We start from the raw sequence: 27,382 nt of genomic DNA, 5'->3' as shown, positions 1-27,382 counted from the left end.
AACCCCCACCTCGTGACTCCGAACCTGCACATGCCTGAAAACAAGGGGCAATTTAGCATGGCCAAAACACCTGCGCTGCACTCCTTTGGACTGTGGGAGGAAACCGGATCCGTCGGACGAAATCCACGCAGACACGGGGAGAATGTGCAAACTCCACACAGGGAGTCGCCCGAGGCTCGAATGCGCCAAGGGTTCGTGGCGATGGGAGGCAGCAGTGAAATCCTGATTATATTTGCAGGTGCTGAAGCTTCGATTTATGGAGACTGCTCTCATCGATGGTCTGCTTTTGTTTTCAAATCAACTCAGACACGTCCAACGGAACCTTCATGCACATCTTCCTTGGTTTGGAGCTGATGGTGATGTGGCCGTGCGTGTGGGAGTGTCGGTGTCTGCGGCTTTGTGGTGGGGTGGATTGTTTCGAGCAGAGAGTGGATGCTGGGGGTAGGGACGGCGCGTGGTGTTGGAGGGTTGATGATGAGGCCGTCTCATGAGCACCGTTCTTACTTTGGCGGTGCTGTGTTGTAGGCTTGCTGATGGCTTTGACGGTGCCAGAGGTGTGTGTTGAGGAGGGTTGCTACAGTAGAGAGAGGACGGTGCGGCAATGGAGTGGGGGGATGATGAAGAGAGACGGCGGCTTGGAATCGGCCCTGCACAGCCGGGGCTGCCAGTCTTTCCGACTGAATCGCGTGGATTGTGTCAGAATGGCTGCGCGAGAGTGTGAAGCGCGAACGTGTTTTCCAGCTCAGGCAGGGAAAGCCGTAGCCGGGCAGGCGGCCTGCCACGAGCCCGGGTAGCTCAGTCGGTAGAGCATCAGACTTTTAATCTGAGGGTCCAGGGTTCAAGTCCCTGCGCGGGCGGGTCGCTTTTAAATCGCTCTGCCACGGGACAACAGCGAAGGCGCAGGGCAGTGCTAACAAATCAGACTCAATGGCCCTTACATTGTGGCGGTGGAAGCAAGCACAGGGCAGTTTTGCCTGCATTTCCGAACTGTCGCAGTTGCTGCCGTAATCGCGGAACGCGTGGCTTCTGTTTGAATTGATCTCTTTAAGGTCCTCCAAATGCGCGAAATCAGAAATTAGCATAGAATCCCTCGACTGTGGAAACAGGCTACCGACTCTCCCAAGAGTATCCCCCACACACCTAAACCCCCACCTCGTGACTCCGAACCTGCACATGCCTGAAAACAAGGGGCAATTTAGCATGGCCAAAACACCTGCGCTGCACTCCTTTGGACTGTGGGAGGAAACCGGATCCGTCGGACGAAATCCACGCAGACACGGGGAGAATGTGCAAACTCCACACAGGGAGTCGCCCGAGGCTCGAATGCGCCAAGGGTTCGTGGCGATGGGAGGCAGCAGTGAAATCCTGATTATATTTGCAGGTGCTGAAGCTTCGATTTATGGAGACTGCTCTCATCGATGGTCTGCTTTTGTTTTCAAATCAACTCAGACACGTCCAACGGAACCTTCATGCACATCTTCCTTGGTTTGGAGCTGATGGTGATGTGGCCGTGCGTGTGGGAGTGTCGGTGTCTGCGGCTTTGTGGTGGGGTGGATTGTTTCGAGCAGAGAGTGGATGCTGGGGGTAGGGACGGCGCGTGGTGTTGGAGGGTTGATGATGAGGCCGTCTCATGAGCACCGTTCTTACTTTGGCGGTGCTGTGTTGTAGGCTTGCTGATGGCTTTCACGGTGCCAGAGGTGTGTGTTGAGGAGGGTTGCTACAGTAGAGAGAGGACGGTGCGGCAATGGAGTGGGGGGATGATGAAGAGAGACGGCGGCTTGGAATCGGCCCTGCACAGCCGGGGCTGCCAGTCTTTCCGACTGAATCGCGTGGATTGTGTCAGAATGGCTGCGCGAGAGTGTGAAGCGCGAACGTGTTTTCCAGCTCAGGCAGGGAAAGCCGTAGCCGGGCAGGCGGCCCGCCACCAGCCCGGGTAGCTCAGTCGGTAGAGCATCAGACTTTTAATCTGAGGGTCCAGGGTTCAAGTCCCTGCTCGGGCGGGTCGCTTTTAAATCGCTCTGCCACGGGACAACAGCGAAGGCGCAGGGCAGTGCTAACAAATCAGACTCAATGGCCCTTACATTGTGGCGGTGGAAGCAAGCACAGGGCAGTTTTGCCTGCATTTCCGAACTGTCGCAGTTGCTGCCGTAATCGCGGAACGCGTGGCTTCTGTTTGAATTGATCTCTTTAAGGTCCTCCAAATGCGCGAAATCAGAAATTAGCATAGAATCCCTCGACTGTGGAAACAGGCTACCGACTCTCCCAAGAGTATCCCCCACACACCTAAACCCCCACCTCGTGACTCCGAACCTGCACATGCCTGAAAACAAGGGGCAATTTAGCATGGCCAAAACACCTGCGCTGCACTCCTTTGGACTGTGGGAGGAAACCGGATCCGTCGGACGAAATCCACGCAGACACGGGGAGAATGTGCAAACTCCACACAGGGAGTCGCCCGAGGCTCGAATGCGCCAAGGGTTCGTGGCGATGGGAGGCAGCAGTGAAATCCTGATTATATTTGCAGGTGCTGAAGCTTCGATTTATGGAGACTGCTCTCATCGATGGTCTGCTTTTGTTTTCAAATCAACTCAGACACGTCCAACGGAACCTTCATGCACATCTTCCTTGGTTTGGAGCTGATGGTGATGTGGCCGTGCGTGTGGGAGTGTCGGTGTCTGCGGCTTTGTGGTGGGGTGGATTGTTTCGAGCAGAGAGTGGATGCTGGGGGTAGGGACGGCGCGTGGTGTTGGAGGGTTGATGATGAGGCCGTCTCATGAGCACCGTTCTTACTTTGGCGGTGCTGTGTTGTAGGCTTGCTGATGGCTTTGACGGTGCCAGAGGTGTGTGTTGAGGAGGGTTGCTACAGTAGAGAGAGGACGGTGCGGCAATGGAGTGGGGGGATGATGAAGAGAGACGGCGGCTTGGAATCGGCCCTGCACAGCCGGGGCTGCCAGTCTTTCCGACTGAATCGCGTGGATTGTGTCAGAATGGCTGCGCGAGAGTGTGAAGCGCGAACGTGTTTTCCAGCTCAGGCAGGGAAAGCCGTAGCCGGGCAGGCGGCCTGCCACGAGCCCGGGTAGCTCAGTCGGTAGAGCATCAGACTTTTAATCTGAGGGTCCAGGGTTCAAGTCCCTGCTCGGGCGGGTCGCTTTTAAATCGCTCTGCCACGGGACAACAGCGAAGGCGCAGGGCAGTGCTAACAAATCAGACTCAATGGCCCTTACATTGTGGCGGTGGAAGCAAGCACAGGGCAGTTTTGCCTGCATTTCCGAACTGTCGCAGTTGCTGCCGTAATCGCGGAACGCGTGGCTTCTGTTTGAATTGATCTCTTTAAGGTCCTCCAAATGCGCGAAATCAGAAATTAGCATAGAATCCCTCGACTGTGGAAACAGGCTACCGACTCTCCCAAGAGTATCCCCCACACACCTAAACCCCCACCTCGTGACTCCGAACCTGCACATGCCTGAAAACAAGGGGCAATTTAGCATGGCCAAAACACCTGCGCTGCACTCCTTTGGACTGTGGGAGGAAACCGGATCCGTCGGACGAAATCCACGCAGACACGGGGAGAATGTGCAAACTCCACACAGGGAGTCGCCCGAGGCTCGAATGCGCCAAGGGTTCGTGGCGATGGGAGGCAGCAGTGAAATCCTGATTATATTTGCAGGTGCTGAAGCTTCGATTTATGGAGACTGCTCTCATCGATGGTCAGCTTTTTTTTTTTCAAATCAACTCAGACACGTCCAACGGAACCTTCATGCACATCTTCCTTGGTTTGGAGCTGATGGTGATGTGGCCGTGCGTGTGGGAGTGTCGGTGTCTGCGGCTTTGTGGTGGGGTGGATTGTTTCGAGCAGAGAGTGGATGCTGGGGGTAGGGACGGCGCGTGGTGTTGGAGGGTTGATGATGAGGCCGTCTCATGAGCACCGTTCTTACTTTGGCGGTGCTGTGTTGTAGGCTTGCTGATGGCTTTGACGGTGCCAGAGGTGTGTGTTGAGGAGGGTTGCTACAGTAGAGAGAGGACGGTGCGGCAATGGAGTGGGGGGATGATGAAGAGAGACGGCGGCTTGGAATCGGCCCTGCACAGCCGGGGCTGCCAGTCTTTCCGACTGAATCGCGTGGATTGTGTCAGAATGGCTGCGCGAGAGTGTGAAGCGCGAACGTGTTTTCCAGCTCAGGCAGGGAAAGCCGTAGCCGGGCAGGCGGCCTGCCACGAGCCCGGGTAGCTCAGTCGGTAGAGCATCAGACTTTTAATCTGAGGGTCCAGGGTTCAAGTCCCTGCTCGGGCGGGTCGCTTTTAAATCGCTCTGCCACGGGACAACAGCGAAGGCGCAGGGCAGTGCTAACAAATCAGACTCAATGGCCCTTACATTGTGGCGGTGGAAGCAAGCACAGGGCAGTTTTGCCTGCATTTCCGAACTGTCGCAGTTGCTGCCGTAATCGCGGAACGCGTGGCTTCTGTTTGAATTGATCTCTTTAAGGTCCTCCAAATGCGCGAAATCAGAAATTAGCATAGAATCCCTCGACTGTGGAAACAGGCTACCGACTCTCCCAAGAGTATCCCCCACACACCTAAACCCCCACCTCGTGACTCCGAACCTGCACATGCCTGAAAACAAGGGGCAATTTAGCATGGCCAAAACACCTGCGCTGCACTCCTTTGGACTGTGGGAGGAAACCGGATCCGTCGGACGAAATCCACGCAGACACGGGGAGAATGTGCAAACTCCACACAGGGAGTCGCCCGAGGCTCGAATGCGCCAAGGGTTCGTGGCGATGGGAGGCAGCAGTGAAATCCTGATTATATTTGCAGGTGCTGAAGCTTCGATTTATGGAGACTGCTCTCATCGATGGTCTGCTTTTGTTTTCAAATCAACTCAGACACGTCCAACGGAACCTTCATGCACATCTTCCTTGGTTTGGAGCTGATGGTGATGTGGCCGTGCGTGTGGGAGTGTCGGTGTCTGCGGCTTTGTGGTGGGGTGGATTGTTTCGAGCAGAGAGTGGATGCTGGGGGTAGGGACGGCGCGTGGTGTTGGAGGGTTGATGATGAGGCCGTCTCATGAGCACCGTTCTTACTTTGGCGGTGCTGTGTTGTAGGCTTGCTGATGGCTTTGACGGTGCCAGAGGTGTGTGTTGAGGAGGGTTGCTACAGTAGAGAGAGGACGGTGCGGCAATGGAGTGGGGGGATGATGAAGAGAGACGGCGGCTTGGAATCGGCCCTGCACAGCCGGGGCTGCCAGTCTTTCCGACTGAATCGCGTGGATTGTGTCAGAATGGCTGCGCGAGAGTGTGAAGCGCGAACGTGTTTTCCAGCTCAGGCAGGGAAAGCCGTAGCCGGGCAGGCGGCCTGCCACCAGCCCGGGTAGCTCAGTCGGTAGAGCATCAGACTTTTAATCTGAGGGTCCAGGGTTCAAGTCCCTGCTCGGGCGGGTCGCTTTTAAATCGCTCTGCCACGGGACAACAGCGAAGGCGCAGGGCAGTGCTAACAAATCAGACTCAATGGCCCTTACATTGTGGCGGTGGAAGCAAGCACAGGGCAGTTTTGCCTGCATTTCCGAACTGTCGCAGTTGCTGCCGTAATCGCGGAACGCGTGGCTTCTGTTTGAATTGATCTCTTTAAGGTCCTCCAAATGCGCGAAATCAGAAATTAGCATAGAATCCCTCGACTGTGGAAACAGGCTACCGACTCTCCCAAGAGTATCCCCCACACACCTAAACCCCCACCTCGTGACTCCGAACCTGCACATGCCTGAAAACAAGGGGCAATTTAGCATGGCCAAAACACCTGCGCTGCACTCCTTTGGACTGTGGGAGGAAACCGGATCCGTCGGACGAAATCCACGCAGACACGGGGAGAATGTGCAAACTCCACACAGGGAGTCGCCCGAGGCTCGAATGCGCCAAGGGTTCGTGGCGATGGGAGGCAGCAGTGAAATCCTGATTATATTTGCAGGTGCTGAAGCTTCGATTTATGGAGACTGCTCTCATCGATGGTCTGCTTTTGTTTTCAAATCAACTCAGACACGTCCAACGGAACCTTCATGCACATCTTCCTTGGTTTGGAGCTGATGGTGATGTGGCCGTGCGTGTGGGAGTGTCGGTGTCTGCGGCTTTGTGGTGGGGTGGATTGTTTCGAGCAGAGAGTGGATGCTGGGGGTAGGGACGGCGCGTGGTGTTGGAGGGTTGATGATGAGGCCGTCTCATGAGCACCGTTCTTACTTTGGCGGTGCTGTGTTGTAGGCTTGCTGATGGCTTTGACGGTGCCAGAGGTGTGTGTTGAGGAGGGTTGCTACAGTAGAGAGAGGACGGTGCGGCAATGGAGTGGGGGGATGATGAAGAGAGACGGCGGCTTGGAATCGGCCCTGCACAGCCGGGGCTGCCAGTCTTTCCGACTGAATCGCGTGGATTGTGTCAGAATGGCTGCGCGAGAGTGTGAAGCGCGAACGTGTTTTCCAGCTCAGGCAGGGAAAGCCGTAGCCGGGCAGGCGGCCTGCCACCAGCCCGGGTAGCTCAGTCGGTAGAGCATCAGACTTTTAATCTGAGGGTCCAGGGTTCAAGTCCCTGCTCGGGCGGGTCGCTTTTAAATCGCTCTGCCACGGGACAACAGCGAAGGCGCAGGGCAGTGCTAACAAATCAGACTCAATGGCCCTTACATTGTGGCGGTGGAAGCAAGCACAGGGCAGTTTTGCCTGCATTTCCGAACTGTCGCAGTTGCTGCCGTAATCGCGGAACGCGTGGCTTCTGTTTGAATTGATCTCTTTAAGGTCCTCCAAATGCGCGAAATCAGAAATTAGCATAGAATCCCTCGACTGTGGAAACAGGCTACCGACTCTCCCAAGAGTATCCCCCACACACCTAAACCCCCACCTCGTGACTCCGAACCTGCACATGCCTGAAAACAAGGGGCAATTTAGCATGGCCAAAACACCTGCGCTGCACTCCTTTGGACTGTGGGAGGAAACCGGATCCGTCGGACGAAATCCACGCAGACACGGGGAGAATGTGCAAACTCCACACAGGGAGTCGCCCGAGGCTCGAATGCGCCAAGGGTTCGTGGCGATGGGAGGCAGCAGTGAAATCCTGATTATATTTGCAGGTGCTGAAGCTTCGATTTATGGAGACTGCTCTCATCGATGGTCTGCTTTTGTTTTCAAATCAACTCAGACACGTCCAACGGAACCTTCATGCACATCTTCCTTGGTTTGGAGCTGATGGTGATGTGGCCGTGCGTGTGGGAGTGTCGGTGTCTGCGGCTTTGTGGTGGGGTGGATTGTTTCGAGCAGAGAGTGGATGCTGGGGGTAGGGACGGCGCGTGGTGTTGGAGGGTTGATGATGAGGCCGTCTCATGAGCACCGTTCTTACTTTGGCGGTGCTGTGTTGTAGGCTTGCTGATGGCTTTGACGGTGCCAGAGGTGTGTGTTGAGGAGGGTTGCTACAGTAGAGAGAGGACGGTGCGGCAATGGAGTGGGGGGATGATGAAGAGAGACGGCGGCTTGGAATGGGCCCTGCACAGCCGGGGCTGCCAGTCTTTCCGACTGAATCGCGTGGATTGTGTCAGAATGGCTGCGCGAGAGTGTGAAGCGCGAACGTGTTTTCCAGCTCAGGCAGGGAAAGCCGTAGCCGGGCAGGCGGCCTGCCACCAGCCCGGGTAGCTCAGTCGGTAGAGCATCAGACTTTTAATCTGAGGGTCCAGGGTTCAAGTCCCTGCTCGGGCGGGTCGCTTTTAAATCGCTCTGCCACGGGACAACAGCGAAGGCGCAGGGCAGTGCTAACAAATCAGACTCAATGGCCCTTACATTGTGGCGGTGGAAGCAAGCACAGGGCAGTTTTGCCTGCATTTCCGAACTGTCGCAGTTGCTGCCGTAATCGCGGAACGCGTGGCTTCTGTTTGAATTGATCTCTTTAAGGTCCTCCAAATGCGCGAAATCAGAAATTAGCATAGAATCCCTCGACTGTGGAAACAGGCTACCGACTCTCCCAAGAGTATCCCCCACACACCTAAACCCCCACCTCGTGACTCCGAACCTGCACATGCCTGAAAACAAGGGGCAATTTAGCATGGCCAAAACACCTGCGCTGCACTCCTTTGGACTGTGGGAGGAAACCGGATCCGTCGGACGAAATCCACGCAGACACGGGGAGAATGTGCAAACTCCACACAGGGAGTCGCCCGAGGCTCGAATGCGCCAAGGGTTCGTGGCGATGGGAGGCAGCAGTGAAATCCTGATTATATTTGCAGGTGCTGAAGCTTCGATTTATGGAGACTGCTCTCATCGATGGTCTGCTTTTGTTTTCAAATCAACTCAGACACGTCCAACGGAACCTTCATGCACATCTTCCTTGGTTTGGAGCTGATGGTGATGTGGCCGTGCGTGTGGGAGTGTCGGTGTCTGCGGCTTTGTGGTGGGGTGGATTGTTTCGAGCAGAGAGTGGATGCTGGGGGTAGGGACGGCGCGTGGTGTTGGAGGGTTGATGATGAGGCCGTCTCATGAGCACCGTTCTTACTTTGGCGGTGCTGTGTTGTAGGCTTGCTGATGGCTTTGACGGTGCCAGAGGTGTGTGTTGAGGAGGGTTGCTACAGTAGAGAGAGGACGGTGCGGCAATGGAGTGGGGGGATGATGAAGAGAGACGGCGGCTTGGAATGGGCCCTGCACAGCCGGGGCTGCCAGTCTTTCCGACTGAATCGCGTGGATTGTGTCAGAATGGCTGCGCGAGAGTGTGAAGCGCGAACGTGTTTTCCAGCTCAGGCAGGGAAAGCCGTAGCCGGGCAGGCGGCCTGCCACCAGCCCGGGTAGCTCAGTCGGTAGAGCATCAGACTTTTAATCTGAGGGTCCAGGGTTCAAGTCCCTGCTCGGGCGGGTCGCTTTTAAATCGCTCTGCCACGGGACAACAGCGAAGGCGCAGGGCAGTGCTAACAAATCAGACTCAATGGCCCTTACATTGTGGCGGTGGAAGCAAGCACAGGGCAGTTTTGCCTGCATTTCCGAACTGTCGCAGTTGCTGCCGTAATCGCGGAACGCGTGGCTTCTGTTTGAATTGATCTCTTTAAGGTCCTCCAAATGCGCGAAATCAGAAATTAGCATAGAATCCCTCGACTGTGGAAACAGGCTACCGACTCTCCCAAGAGTATCCCCCACACACCTAAACCCCCACCTCGTGACTCCGAACCTGCACATGCCTGAAAACAAGGGGCAATTTAGCATGGCCAAAACACCTGCGCTGCACTCCTTTGGACTGTGGGAGGAAACCGGATCCGTCGGACGAAATCCACGCAGACACGGGGAGAATGTGCAAACTCCACACAGGGAGTCGCCCGAGGCTCGAATGCGCCAAGGGTTCGTGGCGATGGGAGGCAGCAGTGAAATCCTGATTATATTTGCAGGTGCTGAAGCTTCGATTTATGGAGACTGCTCTCATCGATGGTCAGCTTTTTTTTTTCAAATCAACTCAGACACGTCCAACGGAACCTTCATGCACATCTTCCTTGGTTTGGAGCTGATGGTGATGTGGCCGTGCGTGTGGGAGTGTCGGTGTCTGCGGCTTTGTGGTGGGGTGGATTGTTTCGAGCAGAGAGTGGATGCTGGGGGTAGGGACGGCGCGTGGTGTTGGAGGGTTGATGATGAGGCCGTCTCATGAGCACCGTTCTTACTTTGGCGGTGCTGTGTTGTAGGCTTGCTGATGGCTTTGACGGTGCCAGAGGTGTGTGTTGAGGAGGGTTGCTACAGTAGAGAGAGGACGGTGCGGCAATGGAGTGGGGGGATAATGAAGAGAGACGGCGGCTTGGAATCGGCCCTGCACAGCCGGGGCTGCCAGTCTTTCCGACTGAATCGCGTGGATTGTGTCAGAATGGCTGCGCGAGAGTGTGAAGCGCGAACGTGTTTTCCAGCTCAGGCAGGGAAAGCCGTAGCCGGGCAGGCGGCCTGCCACCAGCCCGGGTAGCTCAGTCGGTAGAGCATCCGACTTTTAATCTGAGGGTCCAGGGTTCAAGTCCCTGCTCGGGCGGGTCGCTTTTAAATCGCTCTGCCACGGGACAACAGCGAAGGCGCAGGGCAGTGCTAACAAATCAGACTCAATGGCCCTTACATTGTGGCGGTGGAAGCAAGCACAGGGCAGTTTTGCCTGCATTGCCGAACTGTCGCAGTTGCTGCCGTAATCGCGGAACGCGTGGCTTCTGTTTGAATTGATCTCTTTAAGGTCCTCCAAATGCGCGAAATCAGAAATTAGCATAGAATCCCTCGACTGTGGAAACAAGCTACCGACTCTCCCAAGAGTATCCCCCACACACCTAAACCCCCACCTCGTGACTCCGAACCTGCACATGCCTGAAAACAAGGGGCAATTTAGCATGGCCAAAACACCTGCGCTGCACTCCTTTGGACTGTGGGAGGAAACCGGATCCGTCGGACGAAATCCACGCAGACACGGGGAGAATGTGCAAACTCCACACAGGGAGTCGCCCGAGGCTCGAATGCGCCAAGGGTTCGTGGCGATGGGAGGCAGCAGTGAAATCCTGATTATATTTGCAGGTGCTGAAGCTTCGATTTATGGAGACTGCTCTCATCGATGGTCTGCTTTTGTTTTCAAATCAACTCAGACACGTCCAACGGAACCTTCATGCACATCTTCCTTGGTTTGGAGCTGATGGTGATGTGGCCGTGCGTGTGGGAGTGTCGGTGTCTGCGGCTTTGTGGTGGGGTGGATTGTTTCGAGCAGAGAATGGATGCTGGGGGTAGGGACGGCGCGTGGTGTTGGAGGGTTGATGATGAGGCCGTCTCATGAGCACCGTTCTTACTTTGGCGGTGCTGTGTTGTAGGCTTGCTGATGGCTTTGACGGTGCCAGAGGTGTGTGTTGAGGAGGGTTGCTACAGTAGAGAGAGGACGGTGCGGCAATGGAGTGGGGGGATGATGAAGAGAGACGGCGGCTTGGAATCGGCCCTGCACAGCCGGGGCTGCCAGTCTTTCCGACTGAATCGCGTGGATTGTGTCAGAATGGCTGCGCGAGAGTGTGAAGCGCGAACGTGTTTTCCAGCTCAGGCAGGGAAAGCCGTAGCCGGGCAGGCGGCCTGCCACCAGCCCGGGTAGCTCAGTCGGTAGAGCATCAGACTTTTAATCTGAGGGTCCAGGGTTCAAGTCCCTGCTCGGGCGGGTCGCTTTTAAATCGCTCTGCCACGGGACAACAGCGAAGGCGCAGGGCAGTGCTAACAAATCAGACTCAATGGCCCTTACATTGTGGCGGTGGAAGCAAGCACAGGGCAGTTTTGCCTGCATTTCCGAACTGTCGCAGTTGCTGCCGTAATCGCGGAACGCGTGGCTTCTGTTTGAATTGATCTCTTTAAGGTCCTCCAAATGCGCGAAATCAGAAATTAGCATAGAATCCCTCGACTGTGAAAACAGGCTACCGACTCTCCCAAGAGTATCCCCCACACACCTAAACCCCCACCTCGTGACTCCGAACCTGCACATGCCTGAAAACAAGGGGCAATTTAGCATGGCCAAAACACCTGCGCTGCACTCCTTTGGACTGTGGGAGGAAACCGGATCCGTCGGACGAAATCCACGCAGACACGGGGAGAATGTGCAAACTCCACACAGGGAGTCGCCCGAGGCTCGAATGCGCCAAGGGTTCGTGGCGATGGGAGGCAGCAGTGAAATCCTGATTATATTTGCAGGTGCTGAAGCTTCGATTTATGGAGACTGCTCTCATCGATGGTCTGCTTTTGTTTTCAAATCAACTCAGACACGTCCAACGGAACCTTCATGCACATCTTCCTTGGTTTGGAGCTGATGGTGATGTGGCCGTGCGTGTGGGAGTGTCGGTGTCTGCGGCTTTGTGGTGGGGTGGATTGTTTCGAGCAGAGAGTGGATGCTGGGGGTAGGGACGGCGCGTGGTGTTGGAGGGTTGATGATGAGGCCGTCTCATGAGCACCGTTCTTACTTTGGCGGTGCTGTGTTGTAGGCTTGCTGATGGCTTTGACGGTGCCAGAGGTGTGTGTTGAGGAGGGTTGCTACAGTAGAGAGAGGACGGTGCGGCAATGGAGTGGGGGGATGATGAAGAGAGACGGCGGCTTGGAATCGGCCCTGCACAGCCGGGGCTGCCAGTCTTTCCGACTGAATCGCGTGGATTGTGTCAGAATGGCTGCGCGAGAGTGTGAAGCGCGAACGTGTTTTCCAGCTCAGGCAGGGAAAGCCGTAGCCGGGCAGGCGGCCTGCCACGAGCCCGGGTAGCTCAGTCGGTAGAGCATCAGACTTTTAATCTGAGGGTCCAGGGTTCAAGTCCCTGCTCGGGTGGGTCGCTTTTAAATCGCTCTGCCACGGGACAACAGCGAAGGCGCAGGGCAGTGCTAACAAATCAGACTCAATGGCCCTTACATTGTGGCGGTGGAAGCAAGCACAGGGCAGTTTTGCCTGCATTTCCGAACTGTCGCAGTTGCTGCCGTAATCGCGGAACGCGTGGCTTCTGTTTGAATTGATCTCTTTAAGGTCCTCCAAATGCGCGAAATCAGAAATTAGCATAGAATCCCTCGACTGTGGAAACAGGCTACCGACTCTCCCAAGAGTATCCCCCACACACCTAAACCCCCACCTCGTGACTCCGAACCTGCACATGCCTGAAAACAAGGGGCAATTTAGCATGGCCAAAACACCTGCGCTGCACTCCTTTGGACTGTGGGAGGAAACCGGATCCGTCGGACGAAATCCACGCAGACACGGGGAGAATGTGCAAACTCCACACAGGGAGTCGCCCGAGGCTCGAATGCGCCAAGGGTTCGTGGCGATGGGAGGCAGCAGTGAAATCCTGATTATATTTGCAGGTGCTGAAGCTTCGATTTATGGAGACTGCTCTCATCGATGGTCTGCTTTTGTTTTCAAATCAACTCAGACACGTCCAACGGAACCTTCATGCACATCTTCCTTGGTTTGGAGCTGATGGTGATGTGGCCGTGCGTGTGGGAGTGTCGGTGTCTGCGGCTTTGTGGTGGGGTGGATTGTTTCGAGCAGAGAGTGGATGCTGGGGGTAGGGACGGCGCGTGGTGTTGGAGGGTTGATGATGAGGCCGTCTCATGAGCACCGTTCTTACTTTGGCGGTGCTGTGTTGTAGGCTTGCTGATGGCTTTGACGGTGCCAGAGGTGTGTGTTGAGGAGGGTTGCTACAGTAGAGAGAGGACGGTGCGGCAATGGAGTGGGGGGATGATGAAGAGAGACGGCGGCTTGGAATCGGCCCTGCACAGCCGGGGCTGCCAGTCTTTCCGACTGAATCGCGTGGATTGTGTCAGAATGGCTGCGCGAGAGTGTGAAGCGCGAACGTGTTTTCCAGCTCAGGCAGGGAAAGCCGTAGCCGGGCAGGCGGCCTGCCACGAGCCCGGGTAGCTCAGTCGGTAGAGCATCAGACTTTTAATCTGAGGGTCCAGGGTTCAAGTCCCTGCTCGGGCGGGTCGCTTTTAAATCGCTCTGCCACGGGACAACAGCGAAGGCGCAGGGCAGTGCTAACAAATCAGACTCAATGGCCCTTACATTGTGGCGGTGGAAGCAAGCACAGGGCAGTTTTGCCTGCATTTCTGAACTGTCGCAGTTGCTGCCGTAATCGCGGAACGCGTGGCTTCTGTTTGAATTGATCTCTTTAAGGTCCTCCAAATGCGTGAAATCAGAAATTAGCATAGAATCCCTCGACTGTGGAAACAGGCTACCGACTCTCCCAAGAGTATCCCCCACACACCTAAACCCCCACCTCGTGACTCCGAACCTGCACATGCCTGAAAACAAGGGGCAATTTAGCATGGCCAAAACACCTGCGCTGCACTCCTTTGGACTGTGGGAGGAAACCGGATCCGTCGGACGAAATCCACGCAGACACGGGGAGAATGTGCAAACTCCACACAGGGAGTCGCCCGAGGCTCGAATGCGCCAAGGGTTCGTGGCGATGGGAGGCAGCAGTGAAATCCTGATTATATTTGCAGGTGCTGAAGCTTCGATTTATGGAGACTGCTCTCATCGATGGTCTGCTTTTGTTTTCAAATCAACTCAGACACGTCCAACGGAACCTTCATGCACATCTTCCTTGGTTTGGAGCTGATGGTGATGTGGCCGTGCGTGTGGGAGTGTCGGTGTCTGCGGCTTTGTGGTGGGGTGGATTGTTTCGAGCAGAGAGTGGATGCTGGGGGTAGGGACGGCGCGTGGTGTTGGAGGGTTGATGATGAGGCCGTCTCATGAGCACCGTTCTTACTTTGGCGGTGCTGTGTTGTAGGCTTGCTGATGGCTTTGACGGTGCCAGAGGTGTGTGTTGAGGAGGGTTGCTACAGTAGAGAGAGGACGGTGCGGCAATGGAGTGGGGGGATGATGAAGAGAGACGGCGGCTTGGAATCGGCCCTGCACAGCCGGGGCTGCCAGTCTTTCCGACTGAATCGCGTGGATTGTGTCAGAATGGCTGCGCGAGAGTGTGAAGCGCGAACGTGTTTTCCAGCTCAGGCAGGGAAAGCCGTAGCCGGGTAGGCGGCCTGCCACGAGCCCGGGTAGCTCAGTCGGTAGAGCATCAGACTTTTAATCTGAGGGTCCAGGGTTCAAGTCCCTGCTCGGGCGGGTCGCTTTTAAATCGCTCTGCCACGGGACAACAGCGAAGGCGCAGGGCAGTGCTAACAAATCAGACTCAATGGCCCTTACATTGTGGCGGTGGAAGCAAGCACAGGGCAGTTTTGCCTGCATTTCCGAACTGTCGCAGTTGCTGCCGTAATCGCGGAACGCGTGGCTTCTGTTTGAATTGATCTCTTTAAGGTCCTCCAAATGCGCGAAATCAGAAATTAGCATAGAATCCCTCGACTGTGGAAACAGGCTACCGACTCTCCCAAGAGTATCCCCCACACACCTAAACCCCCACCTCGTGACTCCGAACCTGCACATGCCTGAAAACAAGGGGCAATTTAGCATGGCCAAAACACCTGCGCTGCACTCCTTTGGACTGTGGGAGGAAACCGGATCCGTCGGACGAAATCCACGCAGACACGGGGAGAATGTGCAAACTCCACACAGGGAGTCGCCCGAGGCTCGAATGCGCCAAGGGTTCGTGGCGATGGGAGGCAGCAGTGAAATCCTGATTATATTTGCAGGTGCTGAAGCTTCGATTTATGGAGACTGCTCTCATCGATGGTCTGCTTTTGTTTTCAAATCAACTCAGACACGTCCAACGGAACCTTCATGCACATCTTCCTTGGTTTGGAGCTGATGGTGATGTGGCCGTGCGTGTGGGAGTGTCGGTGTCTGCGGCTTTGTGGTGGGGTGGATTGTTTCGAGCAGAGAGTGGATGCTGGGGGTAGGGACGGCGCGTGGTGTTGGAGGGTTGATGATGAGGCCGTCTCATGAGCACCGTTCTTACTTTGGCGGTGCTGTGTTGTAGGCTTGCTGATGGCTTTCATGGTGCCAGAGGTGTGTGTTGAGGAGGGTTGCTACAGTAGAGAGAGGACGGTGCGGCAATGGAGTGGGGGGATGATGAAGAGAGACGGCGGCTTGGAATCGGCCCTGCACAGCCGGGGCTGCCAGTCTTTCCGACTGAATCGCGTGGATTGTGTCAGAATGGCTGCGCGAGAGTGTGAAGCGCGAACGTGTTTTCCAGCTCAGGCAGGGAAAGCCGTAGCCGGGCAGGCGGCCTGCCACGAGCCCGGGTAGCTCAGTCGGTAGAGCATCAGACTTTTAATCTGAGGGTCCAGGGTTCAAGTCCCTGCTCGGGCGGGTCGCTTTTAAATCGCTCTGCCACGGGACAACAGCGAAGGCGCAGGGCAGTGCTAACAAATCAGACTCAATGGCCCTTACATTGTGGCGGTGGAAGCAAGCACAGGGCAGTTTTGCCTGCATTTCCGAACTGTCGCAGTTGCTGCCGTAATCGCAGAACGCGTGGCTTCTGTTTGAATTGATCTCTTTAAGGTCCTCCAAATGCGCGAAATCAGAAATTAGCATAGAATCCCTCGACTGTGGAAACAGGCAACCGACTCTCCCAAGAGTATCCCCCACACACCTAAACCCCCACCTCGTGACTCCGAACCTGCACATGCCTGAAAACAAGGGGCAATTTAGCATGGCCAAAACACCTGCGCTGCACTCCTTTGGACTGTGGGAGGAAACCGGATCCGTCGGACGAAATCCACGCAGACACGGGGAGAATGTGCAAACTCCACACCGGGAGTCGCCCGAGGCTCGAATGCGCCAAGGGTTCGTGGCGATGGGAGGCAGCAGTGAAATCCTGATTATATTTGCAGGTGCTGAAGCTTCGATTTATGGAGACTGCTCTCATCGATCGTCTGCTTTTGTTTTCAAATCAACTCAGACACGTCCAACGGAACCTTCATGCACATCTTCCTTGGTTTGGAGCTGATGGTGATGTGGCCGTGCGTGTGGGAGTGTCGGTGTCTGCGGCTTTGTGGTGGGGTGGATTGTTTCGAGCAGAGAGTGGATGCTGGGGGTAGGGACGGCGCGTGGTGTTGGAGGGTTGATGATGAGGCCGTCTCATGAGCACCGTTCTTACTTTGGCGGTGCTGTGTTGTAGGCTTGCTGATGGCTTTGACGGTGCCAGAGGTGTGTGTTGAGGAGGGTTGCTACAGTAGAGAGAGGACGGTGCGGCAATGGAGTGGGGGGATGATGAAGAGAGACGGCGGCTTGGAATCGGCCCTGCACAGCCGGGGCTGCCAGTCTTTCCGACTGAATCGCGTGGATTGTGTCAGAATGGCTGCGCGAGAGTGTGAAGCGCGAACGTGTTTTCCAGCTCAGACAGGGAAAGCCGTAGCCGGGCAGGCGGCCTGCCACGAGCCCGGGTAGCTCAGTCGGTAGAGCATCAGACTTTTAATCTGAGGGTCCAGGGTTCAAGTCCCTGCTCGGGCGGGTCGCTTTTAAATCGCTCTGCCACGGGACAACAGCGAAGGCGCAGGGCAGTGCTAACAAATCAGACTCAATGGCCCTTACATTGTGGCGGTGGAAGCAAGCACAGGGCAGTTTTGCCTGCATTTCCGAACTGTCGCAGTTGCTGCCGTAATCGCGGAACGCGTGGCTTCTGTTTGAATTGATCTCTTTAAGGTCCTCCAAATGCGCGAAATCAGAAATTAGCATAGAATCCCTCGACTGTGGAAACAGGCTACCGACTCTCCCAAGAGTATCCCCCACACACCTAAACCCCCACCTCGTGACTCCGAACCTGCACATGCCTGAAAACAAGGGGCAATTTAGCATGGCCAAAACACCTGCGCTGCACTCCTTTGGACTGTGGGAGGAAACCGGATCCGTCGGACGAAATCCACGCAGACACGGGGAGAATGTGCAAACTCCACACAGGGAGTCGCCCGAGGCTCGAATGCGCCAAGGGTTCGTGGCGATGGGAGGCAGCAGTGAAATCCTGATTATATTTGCAGGTGCTGAAGCTTCGATTTATGGAGACTGCTCTCATCGATCGTCTGCTTTTGTTTTCAAATCAACTCAGACACGTCCAACGGAACCTTCATGCACATCTTCCTTGGTTTGGAGCTGATGGTGATGTGGCCGTGCGTGTGGGAGTGTCGGTGTCTGCGGCTTTGTGGTGGGGTGGATTGTTTCGAGCAGAGAGTGGATGCTGGGGGTAGGGACGGCGCGTGGTGTTGGAGGGTTGATGATGGGGCCGTCTCATGAGCACCGTTCTTACTTTGGCGGTGCTGTGTTGTAGGCTTGCTGATGGCTTTGACGGTGCCAGAGGTGTGTGTTGAGGAGGGTTGCTACAGTAGAGAGAGGACGGTGCGGCAATGGAGTGGGGGGATGATGAAGAGAGACGGCGGCTTGGAATCGGCCCTGCACAGCCGGGGCTGCCAGTCTTTCCGACTGAATCGCGTGGATTGTGTCAGAATGGCTGCGCGAGAGTGTGAAGCGCGAACGTGTTTTCCAGCTCAGGCAGGGAAAGCCGTAGCCGGGCAGGCGGCCTGCCACGATCCCGGGTAGCTCAGTCGGTAGAGCATCAGACTTTTAATCTGAGGGTCCAGGGTTCAAGTCCCTGCTCGGGCGGGTCGCTTTTAAATCGCTCTGCCACGGGACAACAGCGAAGGCGCAGGGCAGTGCTAACAAATCAGACTCAATGGCCCTTACATTGTGGCGGTGGAAGCAAGCACAGGGCAGTTTTGCCTGCATTTCCGAACTGTCGCAGTTGCTGCCGTAATCGCGGAACGCGTGGCTTCTGTTTGAATTGATCTCTTTAAGGTCCTCCAAATGCGCGAAATCAGAAATTAGCATAGAATCCCTCGACTGTGGAAACAGGCTACCGACTCTCCCAAGAGTATCCCCCACACACCTAAACCCCCACCTCGTGACTCCGAACCTGCACATGCCTGAAAACAAGGGGCAATTTAGCATGGCCAAAACACCTGCGCTGCACTCCTTTGGACTGTGGGAGGAAACCGGATCCGTCGGACGAAATCCACGCAGACACGGGGAGAATGTGCAAACTCCACACAGGGAGTCGCCCGAGGCTCGAATGCGCCAAGGGTTCGTGGCGATGGGAGGCAGCAGTGAAATCCTGATTATATTTGCAGGTGCTGAAGCTTCGATTTATGGAGACTGCTCTCATCGATCGTCTGCTTTTGTTTTCAAATCAACTCAGACACGTCCAACGGAACCTTCATGCACATCTTCCTTGGTTTGGAGCTGATGGTGATGTGGCCGTGCGTGTGGGAGTGTCGGTGTCTGCGGCTTTGTGGTGGGGTGGATTGTTTCGAGCAGAGAGTGGATGCTGGGGGTAGGGACGGCGCGTGGTGTTGGAGGGTTGATGATGGGGCCGTCTCATGAGCACCGTTCTTACTTTGGCGGTGCTGTGTTGTAGGCTTGCTGATGGCTTTGACGGTGCCAGAGGTGTGTGTTGAGGAGGGTTGCTACAGTAGAGAGAGGACGGTGCGGCAATGGAGTGGGGGGATGATGAAGAGAGACGGCGGCTTGGAATCGGCCCTGCACAGCCGGGGCTGCCAGTCTTTCCGACTGAATCGCGTGGATTGTGTCAGAATGGCTGCGCGAGAGTGTGAAGCGCGAACGTGTTTTCCAGCTCAGGCAGGGAAAGCCGTAGCCGGGCAGGCGGCCTGCCACGATCCCGGGTAGCTCAGTCGGTAGAGCATCAGACTTTTAATCTGAGGGTCCAGGGTTCAAGTCCCTGCTCGGGCGGGTCGCTTTTAAATCGCTCTGCCACGGGACAACAGCGAAGGCGCAGGGCAGTGCTAACAAATCAGACTCAATGGCCCTTACATTGTGGCGGTGGAAGCAAGCACAGGGCAGTTTTGCCTGCATTTCCGAACTGTCGCAGTTGCTGCCGTAATCGCGGAACGCGTGGCTTCTGTTTGAATTGATCTCTTTAAGGTCCTCCAAATGCGCGAAATCAGAAATTAGCATAGAATCCCTCGACTGTGGAAACAGGCTACCGACTCTCCCAAGAGTATCCCCCACACACCTAAACCCCCACCTCGTGACTCCGAACCTGCACATGCCTGAAAACAAGGGGCAATTTAGCATGGCCAAAACACCTGCGCTGCACTCCTTTGGACTGTGGGAGGAAACCGGATCCGTCGGACGAAATCCACGCAGACACGGGGAGAATGTGCAAACTCCACACAGGGAGTCGCCCGAGGCTCGAATGCGCCAAGGGTTCGTGGCGATGGGAGGCAGCAGTGAAATCCTGATTATATTTGCAGGTGCTGAAGCTTCGATTTATGGAGACTGCTCTCATCGATGGTCTGCTTTTGTTTTCAAATCAACTCAGACACGTCCAACGGAACCTTCATGCACATCTTCCTTGGTTTGGAGCTGATGGTGATGTGGCCGTGCGTGTGGGAGTGTCGGTGTCTGCGGCTTTGTGGTGGGGTGGATTGTTTCGAGCAGAGAGTGGATGCTGGGGGTAGGGACGGCGCGTGGTGTTGGAGGGTTGATGATGAGGCCGTCTCATGAGCACCGTTCTTACTTTGGCGGTGCTGTGTTGTAGGCTTGCTGATGGCTTTGACGGTGCCAGAGGTGTGTGTTGAGGAGGGTTGCTACAGTAGAGAGAGGACGGTGCGGCAATGGAGTGGGGGGATGATGAAGAGAGACGGCGGCTTGGAATCGGCCCTGCACAGCCGGGGCTGCCAGTCTTTCCGACTGAATCGCGTGGATTGTGTCAGAATGGCTGCGCGAGAGTGTGAAGCGCGAACGTGTTTTCCAGCTCAGGCAGGGAAAGCCGTAGCCGGGCAGGCGGCCTGCCACGAGCCCGGGTAGCTCAGTCGGTAGAGCATCAGACTTTTAATCTGAGGGTCCAGGGTTCAAGTCCCTGCTCGGGCGGGTCGCTTTTAAATCGCTCTGCCACGGGACAACAGCGAAGGCGCAGGGCAGTGCTAACAAATCAGACTCAATGGCCCTTACATTGTGGCGGTGGAAGCAAGCACAGGGCAGTTTTGCCTGCATTTCCGAACTGTCGCAGTTGCTGCCGTAATCGCGGAACGCGTGGCTTCTGTTTGAATTGATCTCTTTAAGGTCCTCCAAATGCGCGAAATCAGAAATTAGCATAGAATCCCTCGACTGTGGAAACAGGCTACCGACTCTCCCAAGAGTATCCCCCACACACCTAAACCCCCACCTCGTGACTCCGAACCTGCACATGCCTGAAAACAAGGGGCAATTTAGCATGGCCAAAACACCTGCGCTGCACTCCTTTGGACTGTGGGAGGAAACCGGATCCGTCGGACGAAATCCACGCAGACACGGGGAGAATGTGCAAACTCCACACAGGGAGTCGCCCGAGGCTCGAATGCGCCAAGGGTTCGTGGCGATGGGAGGCAGCAGTGAAATCCTGATTATATTTGCAGGTGCTGAAGCTTCGATTTATGGAGACTGCTCTCATCGATGGTCTGCTTTTGTTTTCAAATCAACTCAGACACGTCCAACGGAACCTTCATGCACATCTTCCTTGGTTTGGAGCTGATGGTGATGTGGCCGTGCGTGTGGGAGTGTCGGTGTCTGCGGCTTTGTGGTGGGGTGGATTGTTTCGAGCAGAGAGTGGATGCTGGGGGTAGGGACGGCGCGTGGTGTTGGAGGGTTGATGATGAGGCCGTCTCATGAGCACCGTTCTTACTTTGGCGGTGCTGTGTTGTAGGCTTGCTGATGGCTTTGACGGTGCCAGAGGTGTGTGTTGAGGAGGGTTGCTACAGTAGAGAGAGGACGGTGCGGCAATGGAGTGGGGGGATGATGAAGAGAGACGGCGGCTTGGAATCGGCCCTGCACAGCCGGGGCTGCCAGTCTTTCCGACTGAATCGCGTGGATTGTGTCAGAATGGCTGCGCGAGAGTGTGAAGCGCGAACGTGTTTTCCAGCTCAGACAGGGAAAGCCGTAGCCGGGCAGGCGGCCTGCCACGAGCCCGGGTAGCTCAGTCGGTAGAGCATCAGACTTTTAATCTGAGGGTCCAGGGTTCAAGTCCCTGCTCGGGCGGGTCGCTTTTAAATCGCTCTGCCACGGGACAACAGCGAAGGCGCAGGGCAGTGCTAACAAATCAGACTCAATGGCCCTTACATTGTGGCGGTGGAAGCAAGCACAGGGCAGTTTTGCCTGCATTTCCGAACTGTCGCAGTTGCTGCCGTAATCGCGGAACGCGTGGCTTCTGTTTGAATTGATCTCTTTAAGGTCCTCCAAATGCGCGAAATCAGAAATTAGCATAGAATCCCTCGACTGTGGAAACAGGCTACCGACTCTCCCAAGAGTATCCCCCACACACCTAAACCCCCACCTCGTGACTCCGAACCTGCACATGCCTGAAAACAAGGGGCAATTTAGCATGGCCAAAACACCTGCGCTGCACTCCTTTGGACTGTGGGAGGAAACCGGATCCGTCGGACGAAATCCACGCAGACACGGGGAGAATGTGCAAACTCCACACAGGGAGTCGCCCGAGGCTCGAATGCGCCAAGGGTTCGTGGCGATGGGAGGCAGCAGTGAAATCCTGATTATATTTGCAGGTGCTGAAGCTTCGATTTATGGAGACTGCTCTCATCGATCGTCTGCTTTTGTTTTCAAATCAACTCAGACACGTCCAACGGAACCTTCATGCACATCTTCCTTGGTTTGGAGCTGATGGTGATGTGGCCGTGCGTGTGGGAGTGTCGGTGTCTGCGGCTTTGTGGTGGGGTGGATTGTTTCGAGCAGAGAGTGGATGCTGGGGGTAGGGACGGCGCGTGGTGTTGGAGGGTTGATGATGGGGCCGTCTCATGAGCACCGTTCTTACTTTGGCGGTGCTGTGTTGTAGGCTTGCTGATGGCTTTGACGGTGCCAGAGGTGTGTGTTGAGGAGGGTTGCTACAGTAGAGAGAGGACGGTGCGGCAATGGAGTGGGGGGATGATGAAGAGAGACGGCGGCTTGGAATCGGCCCTGCACAGCCGGGGCTGCCAGTCTTTCCGACTGAATCGCGTGGATTGTGTCAGAATGGCTGCGCGAGAGTGTGAAGCGCGAACGTGTTTTCCAGCTCAGGCAGGGAAAGCCGTAGCCGGGCAGGCGGCCTGCCACGATCCCGGGTAGCTCAGTCGGTAGAGCATCAGACTTTTAATCTGAGGGTCCAGGGTTCAAGTCCCTGCTCGGGCGGGTCGCTTTTAAATCGCTCTGCCACGGGACAACAGCGAAGGCGCAGGGCAGTGCTAACAAATCAGACTCAATGGCCCTTACATTGTGGCGGTGGAAGCAAGCACAGGGCAGTTTTGCCTGCATTTCCGAACTGTCGCAGTTGCTGCCGTAATCGCGGAACGCGTGGCTTCTGTTTGAATTGATCTCTTTAAGGTCCTCCAAATGCGCGAAATCAGAAATTAGCATAGAATCCCTCGACTGTGGAAACAGGCTACCGACTCTCCCAAGAGTATCCCCCACACACCTAAACCCCCACCTCGTGACTCCGAACCTGCACATGCCTGAAAACAAGGGGCAATTTAGCATGGCCAAAACACCTGCGCTGCACTCCTTTGGACTGTGGGAGGAAACCGGATCCGTCGGACGAAATCCACGCAGACACAGGGAGAATGTGCAAACTCCACACAGGGAGTCGCCCGAGGCTCGAATGCGCCAAGGGTTCGTGGCGATGGGAGGCAGCAGTGAAATCCTGATTATATTTGCAGGTGCTGAAGCTTCGATTTATGGAGACTGCTCTCATCGATGGTCTGCTTTTGTTTTCAAATCAACTCAGACACGTCCAACGGAACCTTCATGCACATCTTCCTTGGTTTGGAGCTGATGGTGATGTGGCCGTGCGTGTGGGAGTGTCGGTGTCTGCGGCTTTGTGGTGGGGTGGATTGTTTCGAGCAGAGAGTGGATGCTGGGGGTAGGGACGGCGCGTGGTGTTGGAGGGTTGATGATGAGGCCGTCTCATGAGCACCGTTCTTACTTTGGCGGTGCTGTGTTGTAGGCTTGCTGATGGCTTTGACGGTGCCAGAGGTGTGTGTTGAGGAGGGTTGCTACAGTAGAGAGAGGACGGTGCGGCAATGGAGTGGGGGGATGATGAAGAGAGACGGCGGCTTGGAATCGGCCCTGCACAGCCGGGGCTGCCAGTCTTTCCGACTGAATCGCGTGGATTGTGTCAGAATGGCTGCGCGAGAGTGTGAAGCGCGAACGTGTTTTCCAGCTCAGGCAGGGAAAGCCGTAGCCGGGCAGGCGGCCTGCCACGAGCCCGGGTAGCTCAGTCGGTAGAGCATCAGACTTTTAATCTGAGGGTCCAGGGTTCAAGTCCCTGCTCGGGCGGGTCGCTTTTAAATCGCTCTGCCACGGGACAACAGCGAAGGCGCAGGGCAGTGCTAACAAATCAGACTCAATGGCCCTTACATTGTGGCGGTGGAAGCAAGCACAGGGCAGTTTTGCCTGCATTTCCGAACTGTCGCAGTTGCTGCCGTAATCGCGGAACGCGTGGCTTCTGTTTGAATTGATCTCTTTAAGGTCCTCCAAATGCGCGAAATCAGAAATTAGCATAGAATCCCTCGACTGTGGAAACAGGCTACCGACTCTCCCAAGAGTATCCCCCACACACCTAAACCCCCACCTCGTGACTCCGAACCTGCACATGCCTGAAAACAAGGGGCAATTTAGCATGGCCAAAACACCTGCGCTGCACTCCTTTGGACTGTGGGAGGAAACCGGATCCGTCGGACGAAATCCACGCAGACACGGGGAGAATGTGCAAACTCCACACAGGGAGTCGCCCGAGGCTCGAATGCGCCAAGGGTTCGTGGCGATGGGAGGCAGCAGTGAAATCCTGATTATATTTGCAGGTGCTGAAGCTTCGATTTATGGAGACTGCTCTCATCGATGGTCTGCTTTTGTTTTCAAATCAACTCAGACACGTCCAACGGAACCTTCATGCACATCTTCCTTGGTTTGGAGCTGATGGTGATGTGGCCGTGCGTGTGGGAGTGTCGGTGTCTGCGGCTTTGTGGTGGGGTGGATTGTTTCGAGCAGAGAGTGGATGCTGGGGGTAGGGACGGCGCGTGGTGTTGGAGGGTTGATGATGAGGCCGTCTCATGAGCACCGTTCTTACTTTGGCGGTGCTGTGTTGTAGGCTTGCTGATGGCTTTGACGGTGCCAGAGGTGTGTGTTGAGGAGGGTTGCTACAGTAGAGAGAGGACGGTGCGGCAATGGAGTGGGGGGATGATGAAGAGAGACGGCGGCTTGGAATCGGCCCTGCACAGCCGGGGCTGCCAGTCTTTCCGACTGAATCGCGTGGATTGTGTCAGAATGGCTGCGCGAGAGTGTGAAGCGCGAACGTGTTTTCCAGCTCAGGCAGGGAAAGCCGTAGCCGGGCAGGCGGCCTGCCACGAGCCCGGGTAGCTCAGTCGGTAGAGCATCAGACTTTTAATCTGAGGGTCCAGGGTTCAAGTCCCTGCTCGGGCGGGTCGCTTTTAAATCGCTCTGCCACGGGACAACAGCGAAGGCGCAGGGCAGTGCTAACAAATCAGACTCAATGGCCCTTACATTGTGGCGGTGGAAGCAAGCACAGGGCAGTTTTGCCTGCATTTCCGAACTGTCGCAGTTGCTGCCGTAATCGCGGAACGCGTGGCTTCTGTTTGAATTGATCTCTTTAAGGTCCTCCAAATGCGCGAAATCAGAAATTAGCATAGAATCCCTCGACTGTGGAAACAGGCTACCGACTCTCCCAAGAGTATCCCCCACACACCTAAACCCCCACCTCGTGACTCCGAACCTGCACATGCCTGAAAACAAGGGGCAATTTAGCATGGCCAAAACACCTGCGCTGCACTCCTTTGGACTGTGGGAGGAAACCGGATCCGTCGGACGAAATCCACGCAGACACGGGGAGAATGTGCAAACTCCACACAGGGAGTCGCCCGAGGCTCGAATGCGCCAAGGGTTCGTGGCGATGGGAGGCAGCAGTGAAATCCTGATTATATTTGCAGGTGCTGAAGCTTCGATTTATGGACACTGCTCTCATCGATCGTCTGCTTTTGTTTTCAAATCAACTCAGACACGTCCAACGGAACCTTCATGCACATCTTCCTTGGTTTGGAGCTGATGGTGATGTGGCCGTGCGTGTGGGAGTGTCGGTGTCTGCGGCTTTGTGGTGGGGTGGATTGTTTCGAGCAGAGAGTGGATGCTGGGGGTAGGGACGGCGCGTGGTGTTGGAGGGTTGATGATGAGGCCGTCTCATGAGCACCGTTCTTACTTTGGCGGTGCTGTGTTGTAGGCTTGCTGATGGCTTTGACGGTGCCAGAGGTGTGTGTTGAGGAGGGTTGCTACAGTAGAGAGAGGACGGTGCGGCAATGGAGTGGGGGGATGATGAAGAGAGACGGCGGCTTGGAATCGGCCCTGCACAGCCGGGGCTGCCAGTCTTTCCGACTGAATCGCGTGGATTGTGTCAGAATGGCTGCGCGAGAGTGTGAAGCGCGAACGTGTTTTCCAGCTCAGGCAGGGAAAGCCGTAGCCGGGCAGGCGGCCTGCCACGAGCCCGGGTAGCTCAGTCGGTAGAGCATCAGACTTTTAATCTGAGGGTCCAGGGTTCAAGTCCCTGCTCGGGCGGGTCGCTTTTAAATCGCTCTGCCACGGGACAACAGCGAAGGCGCAGGGCAGTGCTAACAAATCAGACTCAATGGCCCTTACATTGTGGCGGTGGAAGCAAGCACAGGGCAGTTTTGCCTGCATTTCCGAACTGTCGCAGTTGCTGCCGTAATCGCGGAACGCGTGGCTTCTGTTTGAATTGATCTCTTTAAGGTCCTCCAAATGCGCGAAATCAGAAATTAGCATAGAATCCCTCGACTGTGGAAACAGGCTACCGACTCTCCCAAGAGTATCCCCCACACACCTAAACCCCCACCTCGTGACTCCGAACCTGCACATGCCTGAAAACAAGGGGCAATTTAGCATGGCCAAAACACCTGCGCTGCACTCCTTTGGACTGTGGGAGGAAACCGGATCCGTCGGACGAAATCCACGCAGACACGGGGAGAATGTGCAAACTCCACACAGGGAGTCGCCCGAGGCTCGAATGCGCCAAGGGTTCGTGGCGATGGGAGGCAGCAGTGAAATCCTGATTATATTTGCAGGTGCTGAAGCTTCGATTTATGGAGACTGCTCTCATCGATGGTCTGCTTTTGTTTTCAAATCAACTCAGACACGTCCAACGGAACCTTCATGCACATCTTCCTTGGTTTGGAGCTGATGGTGATGTGGCCGTGCGTGTGGGAGTGTCGGTGTCTGCGGCTTTGTGGTGGGGTGGATTGTTTCGAGCAGAGAGTGGATGCTGGGGGTAGGGACGGCGCGTGGTGTTGGAGGGTTGATGATGAGGCCGTCTCATGAGCACCGTTCTTACTTTGGCGGTGCTGTGTTGTAGGCTTGCTGATGGCTTTGACGGTGCCAGAGGTGTGTGTTGAGGAGGGTTGCTACAGTAGAGAGAGGACGGTGCGGCAATGGAGTGGGGGGATGATGAAGAGAGACGGCGGCTTGGAATCGGCCCTGCACAGCCGGGGCTGCCAGTCTTTCCGACTGAATCGCGTGGATTGTGTCAGAATGGCTGCGCGAGAGTGTGAAGCGCGAACGTGTTTTCCAGCTCAGGCAGGGAAAGCCGTAGCCGGGCAGGCGGCCTGCCACCAGCCCGGGTAGCTCAGTCGGTAGAGCATCAGACTTTTAATCTGAGGGTCCAGGGTTCAAGTCCCTGCTCGGGCGGGTCGCTTTTAAATCGCTCTGCCACGGGACAACAGCGAAGGCGCAGGGCAGTGCTAACAAATCAGACTCAATGGCCCTTACATTGTGGCGGTGGAAGCAAGCACAGGGCAGTTTTGCCTGCATTTCCGAACTGTCGCAGTTGCTGCCGTAATCGCGGAACGCGTGGCTTCTGTTTGAATTGATCTCTTTAAGGTCCTCCAAATGCGCGAAATCAGAAATTAGCATAGAATCCC

At 55.7% G+C, this 27,382-nt stretch overlaps 24 non-coding genes across 24 annotated transcripts; all 24 read left to right on the top strand.

Moving 5' to 3' along the window:
- The first annotated feature begins 784 nt into the window (after nucleotides 1-784).
- trnak-uuu (transfer RNA lysine (anticodon UUU)) lies at nucleotides 785-857 on the top strand. The gene has a single exon. It is a non-coding gene; the product is annotated as a tRNA-Lys (tRNA).
- Nucleotides 858-1,927: 1,070 nt separating this feature from the next.
- Nucleotides 1,928-2,000, top strand: trnak-uuu (transfer RNA lysine (anticodon UUU)). Its single transcript has one exon. It is a non-coding gene; the product is annotated as a tRNA-Lys (tRNA).
- A 1,070-nt stretch (nucleotides 2,001-3,070) lies between these two features.
- On the top strand, nucleotides 3,071-3,143 carry trnak-uuu (transfer RNA lysine (anticodon UUU)). The gene has a single exon. It is a non-coding gene; the product is annotated as a tRNA-Lys (tRNA).
- Nucleotides 3,144-4,215: 1,072 nt separating this feature from the next.
- Nucleotides 4,216-4,288, top strand: trnak-uuu (transfer RNA lysine (anticodon UUU)). Its single transcript has one exon. It is a non-coding gene; the product is annotated as a tRNA-Lys (tRNA).
- A 1,070-nt stretch (nucleotides 4,289-5,358) lies between these two features.
- Nucleotides 5,359-5,431, top strand: trnak-uuu (transfer RNA lysine (anticodon UUU)). Its single transcript has one exon. It is a non-coding gene; the product is annotated as a tRNA-Lys (tRNA).
- A 1,070-nt stretch (nucleotides 5,432-6,501) lies between these two features.
- Nucleotides 6,502-6,574, top strand: trnak-uuu (transfer RNA lysine (anticodon UUU)). The gene has a single exon. It is a non-coding gene; the product is annotated as a tRNA-Lys (tRNA).
- A 1,070-nt stretch (nucleotides 6,575-7,644) lies between these two features.
- Nucleotides 7,645-7,717, top strand: trnak-uuu (transfer RNA lysine (anticodon UUU)). The gene has a single exon. It is a non-coding gene; the product is annotated as a tRNA-Lys (tRNA).
- A 1,070-nt stretch (nucleotides 7,718-8,787) lies between these two features.
- trnak-uuu (transfer RNA lysine (anticodon UUU)) lies at nucleotides 8,788-8,860 on the top strand. The gene has a single exon. It is a non-coding gene; the product is annotated as a tRNA-Lys (tRNA).
- A 1,071-nt stretch (nucleotides 8,861-9,931) lies between these two features.
- Nucleotides 9,932-10,004, top strand: trnak-uuu (transfer RNA lysine (anticodon UUU)). The gene has a single exon. It is a non-coding gene; the product is annotated as a tRNA-Lys (tRNA).
- Nucleotides 10,005-11,074: 1,070 nt separating this feature from the next.
- Nucleotides 11,075-11,147, top strand: trnak-uuu (transfer RNA lysine (anticodon UUU)). Its single transcript has one exon. It is a non-coding gene; the product is annotated as a tRNA-Lys (tRNA).
- A 1,070-nt stretch (nucleotides 11,148-12,217) lies between these two features.
- trnak-uuu (transfer RNA lysine (anticodon UUU)) lies at nucleotides 12,218-12,290 on the top strand. The gene has a single exon. It is a non-coding gene; the product is annotated as a tRNA-Lys (tRNA).
- Nucleotides 12,291-13,360: 1,070 nt separating this feature from the next.
- trnak-uuu (transfer RNA lysine (anticodon UUU)) lies at nucleotides 13,361-13,433 on the top strand. Its single transcript has one exon. It is a non-coding gene; the product is annotated as a tRNA-Lys (tRNA).
- Nucleotides 13,434-14,503: 1,070 nt separating this feature from the next.
- On the top strand, nucleotides 14,504-14,576 carry trnak-uuu (transfer RNA lysine (anticodon UUU)). The gene has a single exon. It is a non-coding gene; the product is annotated as a tRNA-Lys (tRNA).
- A 1,070-nt stretch (nucleotides 14,577-15,646) lies between these two features.
- trnak-uuu (transfer RNA lysine (anticodon UUU)) lies at nucleotides 15,647-15,719 on the top strand. The gene has a single exon. It is a non-coding gene; the product is annotated as a tRNA-Lys (tRNA).
- A 1,070-nt stretch (nucleotides 15,720-16,789) lies between these two features.
- On the top strand, nucleotides 16,790-16,862 carry trnak-uuu (transfer RNA lysine (anticodon UUU)). The gene has a single exon. It is a non-coding gene; the product is annotated as a tRNA-Lys (tRNA).
- A 1,070-nt stretch (nucleotides 16,863-17,932) lies between these two features.
- On the top strand, nucleotides 17,933-18,005 carry trnak-uuu (transfer RNA lysine (anticodon UUU)). The gene has a single exon. It is a non-coding gene; the product is annotated as a tRNA-Lys (tRNA).
- Nucleotides 18,006-19,075: 1,070 nt separating this feature from the next.
- Nucleotides 19,076-19,148, top strand: trnak-uuu (transfer RNA lysine (anticodon UUU)). The gene has a single exon. It is a non-coding gene; the product is annotated as a tRNA-Lys (tRNA).
- A 1,070-nt stretch (nucleotides 19,149-20,218) lies between these two features.
- Nucleotides 20,219-20,291, top strand: trnak-uuu (transfer RNA lysine (anticodon UUU)). Its single transcript has one exon. It is a non-coding gene; the product is annotated as a tRNA-Lys (tRNA).
- A 1,070-nt stretch (nucleotides 20,292-21,361) lies between these two features.
- On the top strand, nucleotides 21,362-21,434 carry trnak-uuu (transfer RNA lysine (anticodon UUU)). The gene has a single exon. It is a non-coding gene; the product is annotated as a tRNA-Lys (tRNA).
- A 1,070-nt stretch (nucleotides 21,435-22,504) lies between these two features.
- On the top strand, nucleotides 22,505-22,577 carry trnak-uuu (transfer RNA lysine (anticodon UUU)). The gene has a single exon. It is a non-coding gene; the product is annotated as a tRNA-Lys (tRNA).
- A 1,070-nt stretch (nucleotides 22,578-23,647) lies between these two features.
- On the top strand, nucleotides 23,648-23,720 carry trnak-uuu (transfer RNA lysine (anticodon UUU)). Its single transcript has one exon. It is a non-coding gene; the product is annotated as a tRNA-Lys (tRNA).
- Nucleotides 23,721-24,790: 1,070 nt separating this feature from the next.
- On the top strand, nucleotides 24,791-24,863 carry trnak-uuu (transfer RNA lysine (anticodon UUU)). The gene has a single exon. It is a non-coding gene; the product is annotated as a tRNA-Lys (tRNA).
- A 1,070-nt stretch (nucleotides 24,864-25,933) lies between these two features.
- On the top strand, nucleotides 25,934-26,006 carry trnak-uuu (transfer RNA lysine (anticodon UUU)). Its single transcript has one exon. It is a non-coding gene; the product is annotated as a tRNA-Lys (tRNA).
- Nucleotides 26,007-27,076: 1,070 nt separating this feature from the next.
- On the top strand, nucleotides 27,077-27,149 carry trnak-uuu (transfer RNA lysine (anticodon UUU)). The gene has a single exon. It is a non-coding gene; the product is annotated as a tRNA-Lys (tRNA).
- Nucleotides 27,150-27,382: the final 233 nt, after the last annotated feature.

This window comes from Chiloscyllium punctatum, chromosome 24, assembly GCF_047496795.1.
Source record: "Chiloscyllium punctatum isolate Juve2018m chromosome 24, sChiPun1.3, whole genome shotgun sequence".
Taxonomy (NCBI): Eukaryota; Metazoa; Chordata; class Chondrichthyes; order Orectolobiformes; family Hemiscylliidae; genus Chiloscyllium; species Chiloscyllium punctatum.
The sequence above is the reverse complement of the archived record's forward strand: the minus strand, read 5'-3'. Positions and strand labels throughout refer to the sequence as shown.